Below are 27,362 nucleotides of genomic sequence, written 5' to 3'. Positions count from 1 at the left end.
TCATGGCAGCACTATTTATAGCAAAAATTGGAAGGATTAAATTTCCAAAACTAAGCCATTATCTAAACACATCAGGTTAAACATATAAGATAAAATATTGTTAGTGAAACCACATATAAATTACTTATAATATGTCTGGATGCAGTGGCTCACACTTGTAATCCCAGCACTTTGGGAGGCCAAGGCAGGAAGATGCCTTGAGGCCAGGAACTCGAGACCAGCCTACCCAACATAGCGATACCCCATCTTTACAAAAAATTAAAAATTAAAACATTAGCCAGAGGTGGTGGTGTGCACCTGTGGTCTTAGTTACTTAGGAGACTGAGGCAGGAAGACTGCTTGAGCCCAGGAGTTCAAGGTTGCAGTGTGCTATGATCATGTCACTGCACTCCTTCACATCAGCCTAGGGTAAAAGAATAAAACCCAGTCTCAAAAAACAAAAACAAAAAATTACTGATAATATGTTAAAAAGTAAAAAAACAAAATATGCAAAAGCAACAATGTATATTCCTTTGGTTCAAATTTATTTGAAATGTGAATATTATCCACTTTTGTAAGTATGTATGTATTGCTTTACCTTATCTTTCTCTGCATGGATGCCAAGATACCAAAATGCTAACAGAGGCTACCTGTGGTTGATGACAGTATTTGTTTTCCTCCTTCTACTTCTCTTTATTTTTCTTAGCATCTTCCTCCTTTGTCTTTATATTCATAAATTTACTGCATTGCTTGCAGTGTTGCTGAACAAGGCATGCCCATAAAATAGGTAAGCCCCACATTACACCTGCATACAGCTAGACAGAAGACTGGTGCCTTACATTTAGCTGTCTTCCTGCACCACACATGGGCACTTCTGCTTCTGAGCAGGTGTAGTTTTTCCTTCCATTACCTTGAAGGACAGGTGGCATGGATTTGTAAAACCAGCACACAAACTGCTTTGAGCTTTTCATCACAAATATATAAATATAAACCTTGGCCACTAGCAAAAATGTACCAGTATTCTAGTTAAACTGCACTTAGTTTTCTGATTCAAGGAATTTCTAAATGTCTTTGCAGTGTGATACCACTCAACAGGAAATCACATGGCACAACCTACAAATTTAACTTTGAAGACAGAGACAGCAAAATATATCACTATAATCTCTGTCATAAAATGCTACCTTAATAAATTTAGTATTGATTTTTAAATAATCTATTTTATGCTGCTTCAGGATATTACTTTCTTAAAGGAACCATAATTTGTATGTATTTACTAACAAAATGGAGGAGTTAATTTTACAAACCTACTAGTTTTAAACATATGTAAATATACAAAAAAGATGAAATGTTAAGTGTGGCTTATCTGGACATTTTTATATAAATATGTTTGTATATAAACTTCCAGATAAATATACTTATATATTTATATACACATATATTATACTTTCACTGTATAGTATTTAATCTACCCATGCCTATAGAAAATCCTTCAAGTTCAGAAGTGAATGCCTTGACAATATAACTTGTATAAGGACAAATAGATCTTTTACTATAATATACTTCCTATGATTAATTTTTTTCTGTGGCTCCTATCTTTGCAAGATTTCAAGTTTGAGGTTTTACCTTTTATCAAGATGACTTGATGCAACTATGGTTCCAAAACACTTCCCTTGACAGCCTAGTTCTTCTATTTAGATACCTTTCCTTCATGTTCACCTCTGTTATAGGCCTAGGATAAATTGTATGCCATAATCATTGATTTATTTGACTGCCTTTATTATCAGACTTTGAGCATCTCTATAGGACAACTCCTATTATTTTTCATCTTTCTACCTGCAAATGGTGGCACCATCCCAGGAACATAGTAGATTGGCAGTTCTGGGTGGGCGTAGAGGATGCGACATATCAATCAATGTAAGAGAAAACCTATGTGCTAAAGGAGTTTAAATTTAGTAGGCAGACAGAGAGTAAGCACATAAATAAAAATGATGCCATCAGAGAGAAACCAATGTTATAAAGAAATAAAAGCAAGTTTATGCAATAAAAAAAATTAAATGATTGGTAGATGAGGGTCATGATTTTCTTTAGTTATGGCAGTGAGAGAACCTCTGGGAGGTAGGCTTCATGTCTATCACGGGATGAAAGATAAGAAGAGACAAGTATTACACAAAATTAGAGGATAAGCTCTGTGGAAGGAAGAGCAAAGGTTTTGAGTCAGAAATGGGTATGATAAAATCCAGACAAAGAAAGGAGATCAGTGTGGTTGATATAACACAAGGAAGGAAGACACTGATTTCAGTTGGATTCCATTTGAAAAGAATTTAAGTTTTATAAGAATAAAAAATATAACACAAGAGTTAATTATTAGTGTAAGTTTATAATAGAGTCTCCTTTTGTTAATTCTGGATAAATCCAATATACCAACGCAAATGTTTGGTTAGATCAAGGGTGGGACAGCCCGAATACATAAGGCTATGCTTTATAACCATTTGTTAGTATTTTTAGACCAATCAGTTACAGATATAAATTAACTCGCTTCAAATTACAGTGATTTCTAGCATTTGCTTTTAGAAAGGTGATCCATTACTTAATTTAGGTATTAAATTTATTCTGTTTCCTAAAAATGTCACATTTTATAACACTAACCTTAAATTACTGATAATTTTATATCAATTTGTATCAACAAACCACCCTATCAAGTCTCCCATACATGTTGGGTTTGAAACATGGAGAGAAGGCACTTTAAAACTCAGGAATGGATCAGAGGACAGGAGGAAATTAGCCTGATGATGCTTCAGAGTATGTAGTAGCTCATCAGAAGGAGAACTGCTCTTGTTTTAATGGGTATCTTTAAAAATAGATCTAATGTTTACTCCTAGGTTAAATTATAGCCATATTGCCAAGTGCCACGAGAATACTAAAATTTTAAAAATTAAAAAAAAAACATTTTTACATAGTTGAACAAAGTATGTCTTTTAAAAAAAAAAAAAATGAGATGAGGTCTCGTTTTGCTGCCCAGGCAGGTCTTGAACTCCTAGGTTCAAGCAACCTTCCCACTTCAGCCTCCCAAGTAGCTGGGACTACAGGCACACTCCACTGTGCCCACATTAAAAGCATATCTTGTTTATATATCATGTACATAAAGCCTACTTCCTTAACCCACTAAGAGAAGTATGAAGTCAAGTGTTCTCTTCAAGGAAGGGGAATATATTTGTTCTTTTTTCAAATCATCTAAATTCTAAATCTCATTGTACACTACATATCTTGTTTCTATGGTTACCTAGGAAAAGAAGAATGCATGTTATTACACACAAACCTACTATTTGAAGAATGATCAAAAAAAGGGGAAAAATACATATGCATTTCCATTATTTTTGACCTTGGTCAGCACAAGTTAGAGGGACAAAGAATAGAGTGGGAAGTTAGAGTCAAACATGGAAACTAAAGAGAAATAAAAAAGAGAAAAAAATGTGTCCAGTAATCTTTGAGCACAATAGTAAATAATTATACTCTCCAAGGACAAAAACTCTGAAAATGTGTGCACATGCACGTGTGCATGTGGGTGTATATTTTAAAATTATTCAAATGGATAGGAAGAAGTAAATTTGATGGAAAGACAATGAGTTTTAAGGTTGAACTTCTATGGCATAAACCTGAAAAAAGATTAAAATTTTCTTCTCTATTTTACTACTAGGAGAACACTATGTTCTTTTGATTGTTATTTCAAAGGTGATGAGAAATTGTAGAAAAGGAAAAGAAACAATCATAACACACCTGTCCCCCCAAGTCAAAGCTCCATGGGCAACGTATGTAACCTGAACTTCTGTATCCCCCATAATAAGCTGAAATAAAGAAAAAAAAATATGGAACTCTAAAAAAAAATCATAATACAAATAGAGAAAACTTGTAAATGCATCATTAAGTACTGTCAACAAAAAAATTATACAATATGTAGTTTCTATCCTAAGGAAGATTATAATTCATTTTATTTGGAAAATTTTGATGAATGTAAATGATATATTAGATCTTAAATGATGAAGGGATGAGAAATGGTGTGGTGGAGGAGCAAGAAGTTAGGTTGACACCCTGCAGTCACCTGCCATAGAGCATTCAAAAATTATGTTTAAATGTGTTATTAAAAACAGCATTTGTAAAATCAAGTGTTAGAGAGCATATGGGAAAATAGGAACCAACATTCCTTTCTGGCAGGAGTGTGAACGCTCTGTAATTTCCACTCAATTTTTGTTGTGAACCTAAACTGCTTTAAAAAAATAGTTTTATAATTAAAGAAATAAAACATGGAGGCAGTAGAGATATTAAAAAAAAAGACATTTTTCAGAACTAGTAATAATGAGAAATCAACACAAATTATTGCATGATTAGATACAGGAGAACAAAGAAGAGGAATTGAAAGTACCACCCAGGTTCCTAACTTAAGGGTGTGAAGCATAGTATAGTAATATCTAATAGTAAACGTAACAGAGGAGAAGAACTAACTTGGGGGAGGGGTGTGTGAGCAATGATTATTTCTGATCCTACTGAATCTGTGGAACACATTTGACAGTACAGTAGAGGTGGCTGGGAAATGGTGGCAGGCAGAAGCAGAGGCCAACAACCTGAGGCCATGGCCCCAGGAAAATAAGCTCCAAAAGGTGGACTCTTTTAGTGTCTGGCTAGGCACATAACATAGCTTTGTGCTATGACTGTAACATCAGCAATAGATAACCAATAGATATCTATTGATGTCCTTTCCTGCCATCCAGATCACCTGAAGTGGAAATAGAAGAATGAGAAAAATCCTTGTGAAAAAAAGACAATTTTCTACTTAGAGGGTCACCTCTAACAAGACATGCTTATTAGTAGAACTCTTGTAACAGAACAGTAAAAGGAAGCCAAGATGGAGGAAAAGCTTTATACTGGAAAGAACTGATAAGAATTACCCTGCTTTTTATCAGAAGGAAATTAAATTAAAATAAAATAAAATAAAAGCCTGCTCCATCCCTATGGCAACAAAAGGATGGTCATTGCAAACTACTGTGCTGATGTGCTAGTTCTGTGTGTGTGTGTGTGTGTGTGTCCCCTGAACTGAGCACTGGGGAACCATTCACTGTACAGAGCAAGCCAGAGCCTAATTCCATAAATATCCTTTTCTCAATACAGAATCGGGCTATGTTTCTTTTGACCAAGAAAAAAAATGCATTTCAATAGATGTGTTTTCAGAAAAGGTCATTTAGTAAAAGGACTGGCATGTGCAGAGCTCTTACTACTGAGAAGAATGAATTAGAATTCAATGATCCACTTTCAAACTTGCTCTCATGGCTTGGAATCCAACATCCTTCTGGGCCCTTGTGAAAAAGAGTTGAGAAAATGACCTTTGAAAACATAATGCTAGGAAGTACCCAAGAAATAACATCCTTTCTGGTGGAAGCCATCAAATGTTTACCAAATGGGTAGTTGAGCTTTGATAGCCAAAATGAGGATGATGATCATAACAATAATAATAATTAAAGTCCCGCATGTTGCAAGAAAAGTAAACTGAGGTGGCAGAGCCAAGTCAAGAGTGGGGAATCTTCTGGGAGGACACATTCCTTATGAAGGACCAAATCTTCACTTGCCCCATGGAGGAAAAGAAAAAAACCTAAATTCACCAAAATTACAAATATTCTTCCTTATATGCAGATAATTCTGAAATTATCTGACTGTATTGGTCAGAGTTATCCAGAGAAAGAGAACCAATAGGATGCCTGTATCTACATACATATCTATCTATCTAAAGATTTTAGGGAATTGGCTCACATTATTATGGAAATGGACAAGCCCAAATTCTGCAGCATAAGTGGCAGGCTGCAGACCCAGGGAAGAGCTGAAGATGTTGCAGTTCAAGTATAAAGGTTGTCTTCTGGTAGAATTCCCCTCTTCCTGGGAGTTCAGTCTTTTGCTACTGAGCCCTTCAATTGATTGGATCAGTCCACACACATTATGGAGGGTCATCTACATCACTAAAACTCTACTGACTTCAATGTTAATCTACTCAAAAAATATCTCCACGGAAACCTCTAGAATAATATTTGACCAACTGTCTGAGTACCATGGCCTGGCCAAGTGGACATATAAAATTATCCATCTTACTGAATTTTTTTTCAAAATTTGGAAATCTATACCTCAGTTTAATGAATTAATCTTTGATGGTAGGTACAAGAAGAGGAAGGTCAAGAAAAGATAAATATGCTTTGCCCTATTTCCTTCTCAACTCCCACCAAGAAGTGAAGCAAGTCTAAAAGAAAATAAAGCAGAATGAAGCCAGCAGAAGAGGGTGTGGGTGGGAAAGATAACGCAAGCTGCACACATGCCAGAGATTATGAAAACAAGTTTTTTTATTTCTCCATAAGTTATGAAATGAGAGAAGTCTGTCATCTTCCAGCTGATGCTGAAAAAGATGCCTTTTGTCCCTGAACATCCCTTGACTGCATCTAAGATTCAAACTCCCTCCTTTTCTTTAGGATATTAATAAGGACTAAATAAATCATGTCTGAATCTATGGTAGATATCAATAAAATATCAAAAATCTTTGTATGTCCATATAACTCAGAGTTATGACTACTAAGAAAATTTCCATTTCTGCTAATATCATCAATATCTGGTCTCCAAGAATATAATCTTGGAACTTGGACTTTCGATTTATAAAGATAATATTCTATAATGTCTGGAGATGCTGTCCGTGCACTAATGCCATCCAAATGTGGCATATGTGAAGCCAATCCCAGAGAGGGTGTTTTTATGAAGAAGTAGTCCATCAGAGAAAATATGGCTCACTGGGTTTTGGAGTAGCTCAGCTATTTTATAGTCCAAAGATCATTTTTCAGTCAGAGCTTACATCAATCGTAAGGTATATTACAGCAATTATATTTCTGTCTTCAAATAAGCTTTCAGACTTTCTGAAATCTATTTTTTCTGAAACCATCTCTTTTTCTCCAGCCAAACACCCCTAAGTATATGGATTAATAGACTATGAAATCTGAGCCAGTAGAAACCCTATGTAGTCAGCAATATGGGACATGATACTCTTAGCACACAATAAGTGCCTTGTTCTTAAATTTTCCAGGGCATGGCAAGAGAGAATGGAAACCTGAAAACCCCTTACCAGAGAACATGGGCTATTGCTCTAAAAATTACACCCTCCTCATAGACACAAAGAGACCAGCATGAAAGTCATTTGCACAGTCACTGATCTGGCACACAATGGACTCTCCGCCTCTTGTTTCTAATGGTTTCTCAGACCACCTGTGTAGTAAGCTTTTAGGTGAAACTCTTTGCAATAATGTGAAGTGAAGTGTATAGTTTGGGTAAGAAAAAAAAGTAGTGCATGAGTAATAAAATAGCAGCAGCAGGTTCATATACTCCCCTCACTAGATTTCTATTCATGGAACCTGTCGTGTGATAGACTCACTCAGACACTGCTTCCCATCATTCTCAACCTGACATTCAGGTTGGGGCCAGATATTGTGACTTTGTGAAGCAAGACCTTTTTTGGGTAGATGGATTGCCCACAGGCTCTATGGGCTTTAGAAGGGGAGAATATCTTGCCCCCAAATCTTTCATTTGCATAAATGGCCTGCTAGACTTAAGTCTCGTTAGCAATATGCCATCAATATTGTGAAGGTTATAAATGTTTAGTGTTCTAAGATATGTAGGTAAGTTCTGACAACACTGCTGTTCCATAAGAAATGTAACTGATTTAAGGGATAGAGTCAGAGATATATGAATAGATCTGGAGGCAATGTTTGAGGTCCTATAAGTATGAAGAAAAAAAATGCAATGAGGTATGTTTCTTGGCCTGATTTTCTGGGGACCAAGTAGGATAAAGTAACCATAGAGGGGTGATTTTACAGGATATTAAGCTTCTTCCCATAAAAGATTGACTTACCAGCTACATAGGGTGAAGGTTTCTCAAACATGAAATTTCTATAATAACCATATCCAATTTCTTAAGTAGTTTTATTAATATCACCTATGAGCCATATATAACTCAGTGAATTTACAACACCATATGGCTAAGAACAAGGTCTGGGAACACAGTACATTGTCAAATGTAGACACATCATTTACCAAAAGTTAATTCTACTGAGCTGAGAAAATGTATTTAATGGGCAATATCTATGTTCAAAACTACTGAATGACAGGCAACCCTGATTGGAAAGACATAAAGCAGTACACACACACAAAAAAAAAAAAACTGTAAAGACACAAGCAAGAGACCTACAGTGGATGTGGAGTGGCTGTAGAATGCTGTGGGGGAAAAAAATGAACACATAATCAGTTTGAAGTAATTGCAGTAAGAAGAATGACTCATTTCGAGCAAGGACAGCCTTTGAAAGAAAAAGAGTCATAAACAGAGTTGGCAATGATTATTAACTTCCATTTGTATGCAGTACAATACATTCCAAAACACTTCCACATGTTTTATCTCAGTGGAATTGGAAAACAATCCTGAAAGTTAGAAAAGGCAGGTATTGTTCTCCCTATTTTGTATGCAAGGAAAGGAATACAGAGAGGTTAATTGAGCTGGCTGAGGTCACATTGCTAGTTAGAGAACCAGCAAGGAATAGAACCTAGGTTTCCAGCATCTCAATGTAATGTATTTTAACCACCCCTGGCTGCACAAAGCAGTTTTGCTGAACAAAGAAATTCTTCACTTATGTACAGCTTAGAGAACATTTGGTGTTTTGGGCCAGTCTCTCCCTATTAATAACAATGATGTCAGTTTCACTCTTCTCCAGCCATGAAATCATAGGACCCCAGAGGTCACTGGGTTCATCCACCATCAATTGTGCCACAGCATTCACCAGCCCAAGATCAAATTAACCTTTTTGCAGCCCCATCAAAATGTTTACTCCTATTGATCTTAAGGCCAAACATAGACCTCAGAGAAATATATATGCATAGAATTACTTAGTTTTACTTAGAAAAATAGAATCTTAACTAAAGAATATATTCCAACTGCTTTACTAGGGGGTGGGGGAGGATTGTGAGAAGAAATAAGGTAATTACAATGTGTCTATGACCACAGGCTATGGGCCTTTTTATTACCTTAAAAATACAAAAGAATAGTTCATGTTTATTTTCCCTCCTAACTTATAATTTTCTATATTCCAAATATCTAAATCAAATTTCATAGCAATCAGAAGTAGAATTCCACAGCGATCCGTACCAGCAGTCAGGCTGGAGAGAAACAGCTGCCGTTGGGTATCTAATCACAACCTGTCAATACCTGCTGTTGATCAGCAGTGGGCTCCACTTTTAATTGTCAAACAATTGATTTTCCCAGGCAATGTGGGTGAAGTGGAGCAGAAAAGCTCTTGTGTTTGCATCCAGGACAATCCCTCTTGCTTGGAAAACTGAACCCCAAATCAAAATAATTTCACTCCACATGCTAATTATATCAGTTCTCAATGCCTCTAGCATCAAAAATATCCCCTTTCTTCCAGTTGAGTTTCTCAAGCACAAGAAAATACAATCAAAAATGGGAGCAAAAAGAAACATGATATGAATCAAGAGAGCTGTTTTGCATAAGGCAAAACTGCCCTTCAGTTTGCATTTGAATATATTTCAGCTTTTGAAAATCTGCATTTCTCTTCCTGCAATGGTATTATCATTGATTGTGTGACTTGTATGAATAAACGAGGCTTCAAAGACAACTACATGACTTAAAGTCCTTTCACTAGTAAGAATACGTGTAATTTGCCCTCCAGTTGGAGACTCAGAATACTGCTGGCAAAACCTAAATTTGTTTAATGTTCGGCCTCTTTCCTCATTGGCTGCCTAATGTTTTTGATGTACTCAATTCAGCCCAATTCTGATTGATGGGCACAGTCACAATCTAGCTGCCGATGCTGCTTCCCTATAATCAATAGCAGTGGGACGATGCTTCACGTTATATATCAAAATACTCACGTGGTTCCTTTGCCATGCTTTAGCAAGTCACATTTCCCTTTTCTTTATTAAGCAAAATCAATGCCACACATTTGAGTTCCAAAGTAAATGGCAAGACACTAATCTAAGTACTGTGGAGAATAAAAGGAATACAAAACATGTTCTCTGATCTCAAGAAAATGATGAGATTGATAAATGTTGAGCCCTTGCCATCTGGGCTATACCAGGTCTTTTAAATGTAAAGATAGATGTCCTACTCAGTCTTGTAAATAAGAAGACTGGGCTTTAAAGAGATTTAATCCTTTGCTAAAGGTCACTCAGCACATGCATAGCATGTCTCTGGTTCCAAAGCTTTTCCAGTGCTCTTTGCAACACATTTCAGAGTTTCCCAAAACAAATCCTATTGTCTCATTAAGAAAGAAGACACAGAAGGGCTGTAAGTAATACAACAATAATGCAAATAAAATATACAAGGCCATTTCTTAGTTATCATAAAGATACTAGTTACTATAGTAATAATACTCTAGGAGCATGGTGCAGCTGGAAATTATTTCAGGTGAAATGTTTAAGAAGGCCTTTGGGGGAGTTAAGGTAATTAAACTACTTCTTGAAGAATGGGAGAATTTGAATGAGATGAGAATAATGAGCTTGGTATTCTGCAATGCAGGACTAGCATGAGCAAAAATCCAGTGGATTTTTAAAGAAATGTGCCAAAGTATTTGAATAGAATATAGGGCTTGCTTTGCATGCCCTCTTCATTCTTGAAAAGTGAACTGGCTCCAATATGGTGGCCCTCATAGTAGCCAGAGCAAATAGACACTGGAAGGGTATGGTGGAAGTCAGGCTTAACAGCTTGTCTACTCAAAAATATCTACCTCAATTCTTTGAAAATATCATGAGCATCAGCTTTCTTTCAGCTTAAGTCTTTATAGTTACATGTCATCTCTTGAACAAAGGTCTATTTTTTTTTAAGTTCTTCAGACATTAACCCCTATGACATCAGCAACATGCTTGTTTCCAGATTGCCAGGGATGTGGGACCCCAGCTATGTAATTCTGAGGCTTGTGAGAGGATCAACAAGCATGAGCCACCACCTATGGAAAATGAGTTGGAGATAGGTAGGTGGTAAGGTGAGAAAAGATGGTGAAGTACTCTAAACTGGGATATACTGATAACACACAAGGACATTTCAGTAAGGGATGGCTGAGGGGAATATTTCACAAGCAATGTAACATACAGATCAACAAGGATGGTCATTATTGATTCCTTGAGGGCCTCCAGATTCATCTTAGTAGTTCCTACACTTGTAGAAAGACTATAACTTGGGGACAAATCTGTTCTTCATAAAACTAAGCATTAAGCAGTTCTTCAATGTTGCATGACAGAAAATTGGAGGAATTATTCACTAAATGGTAATATTTTCCATTGTATGATACCTCAGATCAAAATAAAGTTCCCATGTAGTTTTACTTTATGAGAATCTTAACTAAAGTCATAGTGGATAAACTGTTATGAGAAACAGTGAAATGAGACACAGAAGCAACAAATAATGGATTGTCAAAATCATTACTTCATTCAAAATACTCGAGCACTGTGTTGCTTTTCCTCCCTTAAACTCTCTTCCTGCATTTGGGATGATATCTCTATTTATTCATCTAATATGATAACTAGTACTGTTTTCTCTTTAGCAGTGATGCATCTTGAACATCTTTGCACGTCATAAGCATTTAACAGTTTTTTATACAGAATAGTCACTTAACAAATAGTAGTCATTACTTCTGAAATTTATAATGTTCTCAAATAACGTGTCTGAGATTCTTGAGATATATAAAATGACTGGGAATCATTGTGTACCTACTAGCACACAGTATATTTCTGATAATTATTTGTTGAATAAATTAAACATATGAATGATTGAAGAAAGAATAAATGCGTACACTTACATAATCCATGCTATGTACAATTTTACATGGTTTGCATATTTTACATATATTTAATGTTTATAATAACCTTATTATGTAGGTAAATTATTATCCTCCTACTACAGATTTTAAAAACTGAGTGCTACATTGATGGTAAATTTCTAAGCTGTTATTCAAATCCAGGCTCCTTGACACAAGTCATTTCTGTTAACTACTATGCTATAAGTGAAATAAGCTCAATAAATAAATGATTGAAACTACATAGTTTCTTAAGATGACTGTCACACATTTTTCTATGAAATCTTTAGTTATCATCAATTTTATTAGTAGATTTCACATTGTCACTCTTTAATGGAATTTTACTAAAATGCACATTAATAATAAACATTAAAAACTCTCATTGAGTCTTACATCAGTTTATAAAAAACAACACAGTATATGTGGTTTCCTCAATTTTAGGGACCCTGTCTTAAGAGATACTATCTGGACAATGCAAATTAAAATCAGCTTGCTGATGTCAATACTAGCAGCACCACAGGGAAGATGAAAACCAACAATCGGGAGATTACATCATTATAGATGCAATTTCCTCAACACCTTTTAAATGTACCTAACCAAAGATGGATAGCAAATTTAATGAGCAATCTGTTCTTATGTTGAATGCACATGATGCTGTTATATAAAATGGAAACAACTGGAAATGTGTCAGAAATACACTTTACAACATTAGTTGACAATGCCATCGATTGATCAGTATCATACTGTGTTTGACCCCAGCAACAACCTCTGCAGTGTTCAAGACAAATGACATGTAAAAGAAAGTTTTGAGTAAAATCCATGTTTAAGGAAAAAAAAAAACTATTTTTCATAAAGAAAATGTCAATGTCTTTTTGAAAAAATATGCCAACAAAACGTCTCCTGTCACATAAAGGAAAGCAACCATTTTGGCAAATTATGTTGTCTTAGCTTTTAGATATGCCAGGCTTTCATTTGGTAAACTGCTGCATATATTGTTTTACTCTCAACAGCTGTAAATTATATCTGGTTTCTTCTAAATTGCACTTTATTTAATGAACATTTATTGAAAAATTATTTCTCCATGACTTGACTGGTGAAATGTAAGGGAGGAAAGGAGGTCATTTAGTGCTTTATGGAGAGCAAGTCCCAGACGGGCGGGAGGAAGCAGCGTAATGAATAGAAGTTTCCTCTCCGTGTGTTCTAAATATTCTACTTTAGCTTCCCCCTTTCACATCAACTAAGGCGAATTGATAGGACTGACTGATTAAATGTAGTAAAAAGGGCCATCACAGCAGCCAGAAGCAGAAATTCAAATCATAATCATTTGGTTGAAACAGGAATTGGCAAACCCACAGATCTTAAGTTTTGACTTTGCTTAATTCTCACCGTCCCCCCAACTCCTTCGGAAATGAGTGAGCAGAGAGGCACTAGTTGACCCAAAAGGGCATTGATACTACCATGGCAAAGTCTGGCAAAATTTTTCTAAAGCATAAAAAAGATCAAATAGCTAATTTGGGGAGGGAATTTAAGAAATTTATCTTGTTATGGTCAGCTAAGGAAATGATCTCATTACTAACATAAGAGTGAAGATTTTTCAATGAAAAATCATGGCAAAAGGAGGATTTGAGTATTAGTAAATGTTTCATATTAAAGGGAAGGCAGGTAATTCAAAATTATAAACTCTATTATCTTAAAACATGTTAAAAAAATTGTATCCAAGAATTGACATTCAAAATCCGTGGTTCCCACTCCCTCCCAGAAACTTTTTCAAGTTTTCAGAGGCAACTACGTTTTAACCATATCGGTCACTGGTAATCTGAGAGCAGTGGCCATAATTCAAAAACATATGCATATAGAAGTCTTTCATAATGTATTAGCTTTTTCTATTATCTTTACCTCATGCAGTGAAAGATTAGGGCATGACTAATTTATTTTACTTGCCACTTTTCTTATCTCTGCTTATAATCAACTGGATAACAAACAATTTTAAGCTATTTAATGTTTCGATTCATTATTTTGTAACTGTAAATGGTACATGTTCTCTATTTCTTATTTAATCTCTTTTAGACATTCTCTCTTAAGTCCCTAAGTATGAATATTAGCATTCCTACATCCCCCTCCAGGTCTCCTTCCTACTCCCTATTGCATTTTTCAACACTTACAGTACCTTCTACACTTATCTTTTCAGGGTTAGTAATTTTTCCTTTAAACTCATTATGCATTTAGTCTTTTGTCTACAGATAATTTATGAAGGTTCAAAATCAATGAACATTTACATGAAACTGAGTACACAAATATTTGTTTCTTTATAAAAGACACAACAGAGCTAAGAAACATTTCCTCCTCTAATTTATTAGCTTCTCTAAGGTCCAATGTCAGGAAAATAATGTCACTCACAGAGGAATGTTCCTAACATCAAGGACAAGTGAAATTTTATTTCTTTATATTCCATAATTATTCCAAATAATAACACATTTTACTTTGCTTTATGTGTAGACCTTGACTTTCTATTATTTGTGTTTAGTTTGTTGTTGTTTTGTTCTGTGTGTTTGTTTTTCCAGAATTTTTTCTCAACTGTTTCATCTTGTGGTGAGAAAAATAGATAATTATTTCTACATATGTCAGTCATATCTTCCAGCTTTTTATACATTCAATTGCTTGACTGTTCACTAACCAATTGTCTCTTTTAGACAACCATTTAAGGGCCACTGACATTCAGTCCTAATATAACTACCTTCAAGGCCTGCTTGAAATCATCGCCACAGGATTTCATTTCCTTCTGTCAAGGCCACAGTTTCTGCAACTCTCTGGCCTCTGTTCTTCCGTGATTTTTACCTCCATAATGAGTAACTGCTTCTGAAATGGTGTATGGAGGAGGGTTGTTTAAAATGCTATCACTTATGAAAATGCATTTATTTGCATTTATACTTTATGGACAGTTTGTCTCAGAGTAGAACACCAGGTTGAATACCATATCTCTTTAAAATTTGAGGTTATTTTATCTTTATCTTTTATAATACAAAGTTTTGATAAAAAAAATTCTGGTCTTAGCCTTTCTTCTTTGGTGCTGACCTGATTTTACTTTTCAGTCTTGAAAAAGTTCTCCTTATTCCTAGCACATTGAAAGTTCAGAAAGCAAACTTACATGTGGGTCTTTAAGATGTCTTCTGCATGCCAATTTGTGGAATGCCTTCGATTTAAATTCTTACATCATTTGTTAGGTCTGGCAAATTTTCTTTTCCTCCTTTAGTGTCTCCTCTTCTTTGTCCTTTCTTTTCTTTCTCTTTTTAATTTTTTCTACTTAATTGAAATATAACAGATAGGGAGAAGTATATAAATTAAGAAATAGACTATTCCATGAATGGTCCCAAAGTGAATATATCTCTGATATCTTGACCATCCAAGTGAAAAAATAAGAGATTACAAAAAATAACAAGATGATTCCTTTGTGTTGATTTCCTACACACTTGCATCTTACACAACATGACCTTTAAGCCAGTTTCAAAAACTGTAGACTAGTTTTGCCTATTTCGTTTTTAACTTTTATAAAGAGTCATACAGTACTCATACATCTGACATCTTATAATTATACTTACATGTCTAACTTCTTATACCCAACATTAGTTTTATGAGATTGTTGTTGAGTGTAGCAATGGTTCATCTGTTGATTATTTTAGTCGTAATTATGGGTATTAGAACTTCTCATTCTTTATTAATTTGCATTTTACTATTATTAATGTTTGATTAGCTTGTCATGCTTATTGAATATTTGAATGCCAGCCTTTGTTAACTCCTTGTTCAAGTATCTTGTCAGCTTTCTGTCAGATTGCCTGCCTTTTTTGTTCCAATATGTAAGAATTCCTTATATAGCCTTGATATGGGCCATTTGTGGATTATATGCATTGCAAATATTTTCTTGTCTATAGCTTATTTTTCACTCTTAATGGTCATATTTCACAAACAGAATGTTTAATCTTAATATTATCCAACTTATTTTTATTTTTTCTTTTATACAGGGCTTTTGTGTCCCATTTACCTACTTCAAATTCATAAAGATTTTTTGTATATTCTAAAACTTTTAATGTTATGTCTTTCATATTTTTAGATCTACAATCAACATGAGATGTATTTTTGTGTATTGTGTGTGATAAAGGTCAAGTTTCATTTCTTTTCATAAGAGAATCCAATTCATCCAGAACATTTTATTGAAAAGAACATCTTTCCCTTAATATTATTCAATATCATTCTTATCAAAAATTATGTCCACATATGTGTGGTTCTATTCTGTTCCATTAATCTTTTTGATATCTTTTGTGTTAATTTTATTCTGTATTAATTCAAGTACCTTTGAAATATTTCTTGCTTTCTGATAAAAGTAAATCTTTATATCTTGTTATTCTTCAAGAGTGTCTTGGATATACTTTACCATGTGCATTTTGACATACATTTTAGAATCAGTTTGTCAAATTCCATTATAAAAACTACTGAGGTTTTAAATCACGTTGCATTACAACCATAAACTAATTTGAAGAATTTTGATATCTTTACAATTTTGCATCTTTCAATATATGAACATTGTGTATTCCTCCACTGATTTAGATCTTCCTTAAGGCTTTGGAGAATGTTTTATGACTTTTGTAAAGGATTTCCAAATATTTGCTTATATTTTTTCTGGGCATTTGATGATTTGGGGTGATATAGTAAGTATATTTAATTCTTTTTCTGGATTACAGCTTTCATCCATAATGGAATATAATCAGGACCTGATTTACTTTCCCACCTTAAGTAGGAAACTGGACAAACTATGTGAAACAGTGATTTTTCAGAAATTGATAACAGCCTAGCAGAACTGTTATATCTTAGAAAAGGAATGCAGATGAATAAGCCCCACGATTGCTTCAACTTGCTAATTGAAAGCAGTTGCCAGGCTGAGAGATGGAGGGGAGTGGTACCCTACCAAAGTCTTGCAATGTAGCTTAATTGAGGAGATTGAGATTGGAATTCAGGGAGGCTAAGACAACTAGAATTTGTAGGGCAGAACACTAGAGAGAAAGCAGCAGGAGAAAAGAAAGTCTACAGATTTGTTAAGAGAATCCCTTAAATTTTTGGTTAAATACTGATCTGTGTATGCATAAGAAGAAATTACGTGAGACTGGAGAAAGAAATGCTGGAAAGAAGTAGGCCAAATAATTTCTGAGTCTCAAACATAATTTATGTTCTCCAAGCCATTTTACAAAGACCTCATAAACAGAGGATACTGTGTAGAATGTTTTTTTTTTTTTTTCAGGTTTCTGATCAGTATTTGTCAAATACTGGGTAGAATTGTAAGAAGGGTATCTTAGTAGGGCTAAATTATCCATATACAAAAGGATACCATAACCCTGCTACAACTAAAAATTAAAAGATCAGTCTAATTTCAAGTAACTTAACTAAGCAAATCCAACAGCAAACAACGTAAAATCCAAATATATGATAGACAATCAAAATTTACCAGGTACGTAAAAAAATAAAAAAATATGGCCCATAATTAAAGAGAAAAAAATAAATCAAAATAAACAAACTCAGACATGACACAGATGATGGAATTAGTAGCTGTTATAAAAATGTTCCATATGTTCAAGAAGGTAGAAGAAATTGTGGACGAGAGTAGAAAAAATATTAGATGTAAATTTGACTTTTAGTTGCTTATTGATGATATATAAAGACAAAATTAAATTTTATGTATTGTTGAATGGAAGGCACAGAGATGTTCAGGTCAGATAGTCCTTCAAGAAAGGACTTGCTTTTCAGTTGCAAAAATTATGATTAGCTAATAGCTTCTAGTCATGAGTTCTTTCTGGGTCTGCCTCAGCATTTGATCTGAGGTCACACTTTTCAGAGTGACCCCTAAATAATGACTATGCAAGAAGATAGTAACTGAAGTTACACTTTCTTCAGGAGCCCCTAAACAATGGCTGACCAAAACATGATACCAGGGCCTATTCATGTCCCAAAATAGGAAAGGCCCTTTTTGTGGAGCAGATGGAGGAAAATGGTGAAGATTGGTTCAAATTTGAATTGAAATAAATAGGAATTGGCTCCATATATATGAGTAAACTGAAATAAAATGTAACTGAACTATATATATAGTCCCACTTAGGGGTAGCTTTGGAAAAAGATCACTGATGGAAAAATCCTCCCAATTGACAGAACTTTTGGCAATGTACCTGATCTTTTATTTTGTGTTTAAATACAAGTTACCTGAAGTTAGAATGCACACACACAAATAGAAAGAAACCAATGTCTTGGTCAGAGGCCTGGAAGAAGGAAGATTAGAAGACTGCGGATAAGAAGGTCTTGAGTAGAAGAATCTGGATAGACCTATGGAAGGTAGAACATAGTGTGAAGATCACTGTACTTTATGCTAATGCTTACCAGAAGGCATTCATCATGGAAAATGCACCAAACAACCAAGTAGACAAATTGACTTGGTCAAGTGTTATCAGCCAGCCTCTGTTATTGGGCAGCCTGAATGTACATGAAGGCCCCATAGTAGTTCTCACTCACTAAATTTGATCTACTGCTTCTGCCAAATGCCCAACCTACTAAGAAGAGATATCAGAACTGGGCCCTGGTTAGAGCATCATCCTTTAAATAGATCAACTGGCCATTGGTAGCAAGTCAACACAGTGGACCTCTTTTAACCCAGAATTAATTTTTACCAAAGAAAATTCTAGGCCGGGCGCGGTGGCTCACGCCTGTAATCCTAGCACTCTGGGAGGCCGAGGTGGGCGGATCATTTGAGCTCAGGAGTTCGAGACCAGCCTGAGCAAGAGCGAGACCCCATCTCTACTAAAAATAGAAAGAAATTATATGGACAGCTAAAAATATATATAGAAAAAATTAGCCGGGCATGGTGGTGCATGCCTGTAGTCCTAGCTACTCGGGAGGCTGAGACAGGAGGATCCCTTGAGCCCAGGAGTTTGAGGTTGCTGTGAGCTAGGCTGACGCCATGGCACTCACTCTAGCCTGGGCAACAGAGTGAGACTCTGTCTCAAAAAAAAAAAAAAAAGAAAATTCTAAATTTTTTGTTCATTTTGCTTTTCTTACCTACAAACTCTTAGTATTAGTGCCAATATTAAGGGGCTTTTAGATTGATTCCTTGCCAATATTCACACATAACATTGAATCAGACCAAGGAACACACTTGACAGCAATAGAGGCATAGCAGTTGGTCCATGACCATGGCATCTACTGGCCCTATCATGTACCACATCAACCAGAAGCTGCTGGCTGCTAGAATAATGGAACAATTGATGGGACAACTGATGTGCCAGCTTCGAGAAAATGCCCTGTGAGGGAAGACACTTTCCTCCAGGAAACAATTTACCTCCTATATCTACAATCATTTCATGGAGTTGTGCCCTGAACAGATAGACTATATACGTCTAGGAAACAAGGGGTGAATGTAGCGAAGTCCCCAATCACCATTACTTGTGGAGACTATGTTTCGGTTTTTCCATAACTCTGTACTCTGAAGTTCTAGAGATCCTGATTTCTTAAAGGGAAACACTTCCACCAAGAGGCCCAGGAAGGTTTCCATTGAACCTTTTACTGTACCTGGGTACTTTCAGCTGCCTTGCCCAAGACCAGGACCCTTCCCAGGCAGCCTGCATCCAATGACTGGTTGAGATTTATAAAAGCACATCCTCTTGCCTCAACCAAAGACAAATCTGAAGGTCAATGACAGCTTCAAACTTTGACTTGGAGTCAGCGGAAGCCCTTACTGAGAATGTATTACAATCCCAATTTTTCTGCATGCCCAAACCCACTTCCTTAGCTTCCCCTTAATCCAATTTCTAAAACTGTAGAGTAGCTTTAGGCCCCTCTCAGGTGTTGATCCTAAGCACGCTCTCTAATAAACTTCCAGCATGCCTAATCTTGGTCTATCTACTCTCCGGGAAATCCAAATCATAACTGAACATCACTGAAGTCAGCATCATCTTTCACATGCTTCCAGGCACTCTCTATTCCAGAAATTTGAAAAGGTCTCTTGCCACTGGAGATCATCTCCTTTTATTTCACTATGTACATTTATTTCCTTTTATGTTCCTCTAAAATTTGTATTAATTTGGGGAGAAGATGGATATGTATATTTCTCGATTTAGATCTTTAAATTTAAAGTATTAACCTTAGCCCAAGGGCTGATAATTCTACAAAAATGCTCAATAACAATTTTATGTGAATTTAAATGTGTGATCAAAATTGAAGCAAAAAGTAAAATTCCCAAGTCTTTATAAGGATGAAATTCTGAAATATAAAATTACCAATGACTTTTCCAAAGGATAGAAATTTTGATGACATATGACGTCAGTAAAATAAATGCTATTGTTTAAAGACAGTTGTATTTGAAGTAGCACAGTTACGTTGCCATAAATGGACAATACAAGCAATCTATAACAAAAAGAATTATGGCAATGTGTGTTTTATTTTTTCAGACGAAATATTTTTGAAGCTAAAAATACTAAATTCATCAATCTTCTCAATGTACTATACTGATATGACAGAAAATATTTATGCTCAATTTTGATAAATTTTATAATATTTTATAAGTATTCTAAATATGTTATAATAGAAGTAGAAGCTAAAATTCCATATTTCTCTATCTAGATATATGCAACTTGGAATATATTATTAATACTATAAACCTACAAATGAAATTAAATTTGACTTACACATAGACAGGTCAGTAACTCAGAAACTCTCTCCAGAATGGCAAATTGCCCTGAAATAATTCCTTTGGCATATTTCTGTGTCCTAGGCAATAAAATCAGCTTCAATATAACATATCTCCTATGTTTTCAATGACCTGGAACTCTCAAATTTTTAAATAAAGCTTCCCTGTGGGTTCAAAATAAACCTTACAACTATGGTACTGAAACAGTCAGTAAAGTATGTGAGATGGAAATGTCTCAATGTTCTCAAGAAAGTTGTTTTGAGAAAAACATTACATCTACACATGATCATTTTAAAAACTATAATTATTCATCACAATGATAGATTTTAAAAATAGAAGGTATAGACACATTTGTAAGAATTGAGTCTTTGAAGATGTATGCTTGGGAGCTGAATGGTAATTATTTCCTTCTGTAAATAAAGCACTTAGGGCACGTTCAAGGACTGGGGCTATTTCAGGTACATATTTTTTGTTTCATGATCTAACTTGGTTCATCTGTGAAGATGTGTTAATTCAGTCTTTGTTCCTACACTGTAATTCACAAGGCCTCTATCTTGTGACTGGGCAAGGATTTCGTCCAAAATTCCTGCTAATCACAATTTTTTTTAGATGATTGTTAGCGTTTTTTTAGCAATAAAGTATTTTTCAATCAAGTTAGGTACAGTTTTTTAGATATGCTATTGCACATTTAATAGACTGCAGCATAGTATAGACATAGCTTTTTTTCCTAAGTTTCCCTTTCAAATTTTTCTTTTCTTTTTTAAAATTTCTTATTTGTAATTATTATTGGTACGTAATACTTGTTCATATTTAGAGGGTGCATGTGATCTTTTGATACAGATAATGAGAATTAATCAAATCAGGGTTAATGGGGTATTATATAGCCATAAAAGACAATGACATCCTAACATTTGCAATAACATGATGGAACTGGAGAACACTATGTTAAATGAAATAAACCAAGCACAGAAAGGAAAATTTCACATGTTCTCACTCATATGTGGGAGCTAAATATTAAAAACCATTGATCTCATGGAGACAGAGAGTAGAATGAGGATTACCAGAGGCTGGGAAGAGTAGCAGGGAGGGAGAGATAAAGTGGGCATGGTTAATGGCTGCAAAAATATAATTAGACAGATAGAATGAACAATATTTGAAAGCACAGCAAAGTGATTATAATCAACAAGAAGTTAGGGTAAACTTTAAAATAACTAAAAGAGTAGAATTGGAATGTTCCTAACACAAAGAAATAATAAATGCCTGAAGTGATGGATATCACAATTTCTGAATCAGTAAGGACTTCCTATACAAGCTAGAAACTGCACAATGGCTCCAAGAACACCTCACCCTTAGTGTAATCTAGCTTTAGAATCGTCACATTGTAGATGCTCAATAAATTCATATGGTTCATATAAGTCAAGATATGTTGAACTTTCTCTTGACCTGCAAAATTGTCTATGTGAAAACACTGCTTTTGTGACTGCATGTACTTTGCTACTCAAACAAAATATTTGTGGAATGAATATAAAATAAATAGTGCAACGTTTGCACAACAGATGTATATTTTTAAGAGATACCCTCTAAAAGGCATTCTCAATGGAAAAACTAAAGTTTTCAAGCTTATCATTCACCCTACACATATTCACTAAAGTTTTGTCTGTGATGAAACATCAAATAATTGTATTAAAACTAGACCCTTTGCCTATTATTAATATCTATAATTTAATCACAAATGACGTGTTTAAAATGTACAGGTAAATTGAGCAGACAGATGTATCCCAAACTCAGGTTCTGGTCACACCACTTAAAAAAGGTATAATGGTATAATGATTATAAATATTATGCCTATTTTATCTAGAACATTTTTTTAGTTGGTAAAAACTCTTATTTTACTGGTAAACCTATCATTTTATAAATCAAATTAATTCTCTAGAATATTTGTCCAATGTATTCTCCAATGCAAGTTTCATTATTTAATATGAGCAATTATTTTATTTTATTTTATTTCAGCTCATTATGGGGGTACAAAAGTTCAGGTTATATATATTGCTCATGCCCCCCCATACCCCCCCGAGTCTGAGCTTCAAGCATGTCCATTCCCTAGACAGTGCACATCGCACTCATCATGTAAGTATGCACCCATCCCCTCCCCCCACCCCATCACCCCCAGTCAAAATTTCAAGCGTGACCATTCCCCAGGCCGTTTGCATCGCACTCATCAAGTAGGTATACACCCATCCCTTCCCCCTAGCCCCCACCTTTGTCCCATACCCAATTGGTGTTATTCCCAAATGTGTACTCAGGGAAACCAGTTTTCTGATGAGTACATGTGGTGCTTATTTTTCCATTCTTGGGATACATCACTTAATAGAATGGGTTTCAACTCTCTCCAGAAGAACCAAAGAGATGCCATATCGACATTATTTCTAATAGCTGAGTAATATTCCATGGTATACATATACCACATTTTGCTAATCCATTCATGAATTGATGGGCATTTGGGTTGTTTCCACATCTTTGCAATTGTGAATTGTGCTGCTATAAACATTTGGGTGCAGGTGTCTTTTTTATAGAATGACTTTTGTTCTTCTGGGTAGATGCCCAATAATGGGATTGCTGGGTTGAATGGTAGGTCTACTTGAATCTGTTTAAGATATCTCCACATTGCTTTCCACAGGGGTTGCATTAGTTTACAGTCCCACCAGCAGTGTATGAGTGTTCCTGTCTCTCCGCATCCACACCAACATGTATAGTTTTGGGACTTTTTGATAAAGGCCATTCTCACTGGAGTTAAGTGATATCTCATTGTGGTTTTGATTTGCATTTCCTTGATGATTAGAGATGTTGAACATTTTTTCATATGTTTGTTAGCCATTTTTATATCTTCTTTTGAAAAATTTCTATTCATGTCCTTTGCCCACTTTTTGATAGGGTTGTTCGATTTTTTCTTACTGATTTTCCTGATTTCTAAATAGATTCTTGTTATTAGTCCTTTATCTGATGTGTAGTATGCAAAATTTTTTTCCCATTCTGTAGGTTGTCTGTTTACTCTCGTGACTGTTTCTTTGGCTGTGCAGAAGCTTTTTAATTTGATCAGGTCCCATTTATTTATTTTTGTTGTTGCTGTGATTGCCTTAGGGGTCTTCTTCATAAATTCTTTGCCTAGGCCAATGTCTGTAAGAATCTTTCCTATGTTTTCTTCTAGAATTCTAATAGTTTCCGACCTAAGGTTTAAGTCTGTTATCCACCGTGATTTGATTTTTATGAGAGGTGAAAGCTGTGTGTCCTGTCCCTTATGAATATAGATGCAAAAATTCTCAATAAAATCCTAGCAAATCGAATCCAAGTGCTTATCAAAAAAATAATCCATCACGACCAAGTGGGCTTCATCCCAGAGATGCAGGGATGGTTTAACATACGCAAATCTGTAAATGTAATTCACCACATAAATAGAAGCAAAAATAAAGATCATATGATCCTCTCAATAGATTTAGAAAAAGCATTTGACAAAATTCAACACCCTTTTATGATAAGAACACTTAACAAAATAGGCATAGACGGGGCCTATCTAAAAATGATACAAGCCATATATGACAAACCCATAGCCAACATCATAGTGAATGGGGAAAAATTGAAAGCATTCCCACTTCGAACTGGAACCAGACAAGGCTGCCCACTGTCCCCATTACTTTTCAACATAGTATTGGAAGTCCTTGCTAGAGCTATCAGGCAAGAGAGCAGAATCAAGGGAGTCCAAATAGGGACAGAAGAGATCAAACTCTCACTCTTTGCTGATGATATGGTGTTATATCTAGAAAATCCCAAGGATTCAACCAAGAGACTCCTGGAATTGATCAATGAATTCAGTAAAGTCTCAGGATACAAAATCAATACACACAAATCAGAGGCATTCATATATGCCAATAACAGTCAAACGGAGAACCAAATTAAGAACTCAGTACCCTTCAAAATAGCAACAAAGAAAATAAAATACCTAGGAATATATTTAATTAAGGAGGTAAAGGACCTCTATAGGGAGAACTATGAAACACTGAGGAAGGAAATCGCAGAGCATGTACATAGGTGGAAAACCATACCATGCTCGTGGATCAGTAGAATCAACATTGTTAAAATGTCTATACTGCCCAAAGTTATCTACAGATTCAATGCAATCCCTATTAAATTACCAACATCATTTTTCACAGATATAGAAAAAATAATTTTACGCTTTGTATGGAACCAGAGAAGACCCCGTTTAGCAAAAGCAACTTTAAGCAACAAAAACAAAATGAGAGGTATTAATTTGCCAGACTTCAAACTATACTACAAGGCTGTGATTATAAAAACTGCTTGGTATTGGCACAAGTGCAGGGACACAGACCAGTGGAACAGAACAGAAGATCCAAATATAAAACCATCCTCATATAGCCATCTAATCTTTGACAAAGCAAACAAAAACATACTCTGGGGAAAAGATTTCTTATTTAATAAATGGTGCTGGGAAAACTGTATAGCCACATGTAGAAGACTAGTATGAGCAATTTTTAATTTAAAAATTACATGTATAAGAACAGGGAATGGTATACCCACAGAGGAACTACCAAAGGATCTGTATTACCTGCTTTATTTTACTTTGAACACCAAAATCTTGAAGAAAATACTTACAATTGTCCATGCAACCCAGGAATGTATAAATATGTCCAACTCCTATTATTTAACTTGACACTTGATAAAAATACATATGGACTCTGACTTAATGATTATTTGATTTACAATTATTTTACTTAAAATGATAAATGTGAAATAAGCATTCAGTAGAAACTGTATTTCGAGTGCTCATTCAACCATTCTGTTTTTCACTTTCAGTATGCTGTAAATTACATGAGATATTAACACTTTATTGTAAAATAGGGTTTGTGATTGCCCAACCATAGGCCAATGTAAATGAACTGAGTACCTATAAGGTAGGTAGGCTAAGCTATGAGGTTCAGTAGGTTAGATATATTAAGTGCATTTTTGATTTATAAAATTTTCAATTTACAGTGGATTTATCAGTATGTAGCCCCCACTGCAAGTCAAGGAGCATCTGTAAAATGAAATGAGTCTAATTTTATTCATTTGTATGTGGATGTCCAGTTTTCCCAGCATAATTTATTAAAGATACTGTCCGCTCCCCATTGTATGTTCCCGTTTGTCAAAAATCAATTGAATAATTGTGTGAACATATTTCTGAGCTCTTATTCTGTTCTATTGGTCTGTGAGTTTGTTTTTATGCCAGTATCAAGCTGTCTTATTTGCTATGTCTTTATATAAGATCTTAGAATCACATGGTGTGATGCCTTCAGCTTTATTCTTTTTGCTCATGATTGTTTTGGCTACTTGAGGTCTTTTGTGGCTCCATACAAATTTTAGCATTATTTTCTTTATTTCTGTGAAAATTGTCATTGTAATTTTGGTAGAGATTGCATAGAATATATATATATCATTGGGTAGTATGGACATTTTAACAATGTAAATTCTGCCAATCCATGAGCACATTTTGGGGGTCTTCCTTAGTTTCTTACACTAGTGTTTTATGGTATTCTGAGTACATGTCTTTCATCTCCTTGGTTAAATTTATTTCTAAGTATTTTTTGGTAGCTATTATAAATGAAATTGTTTTCTTGATTTCATATAGACAGGAGGAATAAGTTCATAAGATTTATTGTACACCTTGATGGCTATAGAGAATAACAATGTATTATATAATTGGAATAATTAATAGAATAGATTTTAAATGGTCTTATTACAAAAATGATAAAGATATGAGGTGATGGATATGTTAGTTAGCTCAACTCAGCCATTTCACAAGGTATACACATTTCAAAACTTTATGCCATACAACATAAATAAAATTACTTGTCAATTAAAAATAATTTTTAAAAAATAAAATGAAAATATGGGAACCTACATGATTTAATGATAAGTACCTTTAGTAAATTGTACACACAGACAATGAACCTTAAGGCATTTCATTCTTGTGTCATGTCTCCAGCAAGTTTTTCTCACCAGGTAATTAATAGTAACTGCATTAGTGTGCTCCACCTGCCATAACAAAGAATCAGAGACTGACTGGGTGGCTTAAACAACAGAAATTTACTTTTTCACAGTTATGAGGCTAGAAGTCTGAGATCCCCATGTCAGCAGGTTTTATTTCATCTGAAGTCTCTCCACTTGGGTTGCAGATCCTTCTGATTATGTCCTCACATGACCTTTTCTGTGTTCTGATTTCCTATGAGGAAACCAGTCATACTGGATTAGGATCCACCCATATGACCTCATTTTACCCTTATTACTTCTTTAGAGGTTCTATATCTAAATAAAGTCACATCTTGAGGTACTAGGAGTTAGGACTTCAACATATGGATTTTGGAGGGACACAATGAGCCCATAGCAGCAACCCTTAATAATGGTGGCTAAGACAACAAACTCTGTTCTTTACCGTCTTCACTGGATCCCACATTGCTCTTGTCTCACATCCTCTGGTCTGTCCTGGAATGATCACGTCTGTTTTTCCAGGTTCTTTAAATTGTTTGGAAACAGTTCTTCATCTTTCTTGCTAAACATAGAGATGGTGAGGTAGCCCATTCTTTCTCTAAATTGTGCGATGTCATTTTGCATTTCTTTCCTTAACTCTCTAATTCCCTCCATTGGCATCAGCGTTTTCTGCAGCCTAATTTGATAAGAGTGATTTTAAAGTTCTTTCCTGTTTGAGGTCCATTCAAACTAAACCTGGAAATTGGAAGCTGCTCTCCCAT

The sequence above is a fragment of the Eulemur rufifrons genome, chromosome 4 (genome assembly GCF_041146395.1).
Source record: "Eulemur rufifrons isolate Redbay chromosome 4, OSU_ERuf_1, whole genome shotgun sequence".
NCBI lineage: Eukaryota > Metazoa > Chordata > Mammalia > Primates > Lemuridae > Eulemur > Eulemur rufifrons.
This window is presented reverse-complemented; position numbering follows the sequence as displayed.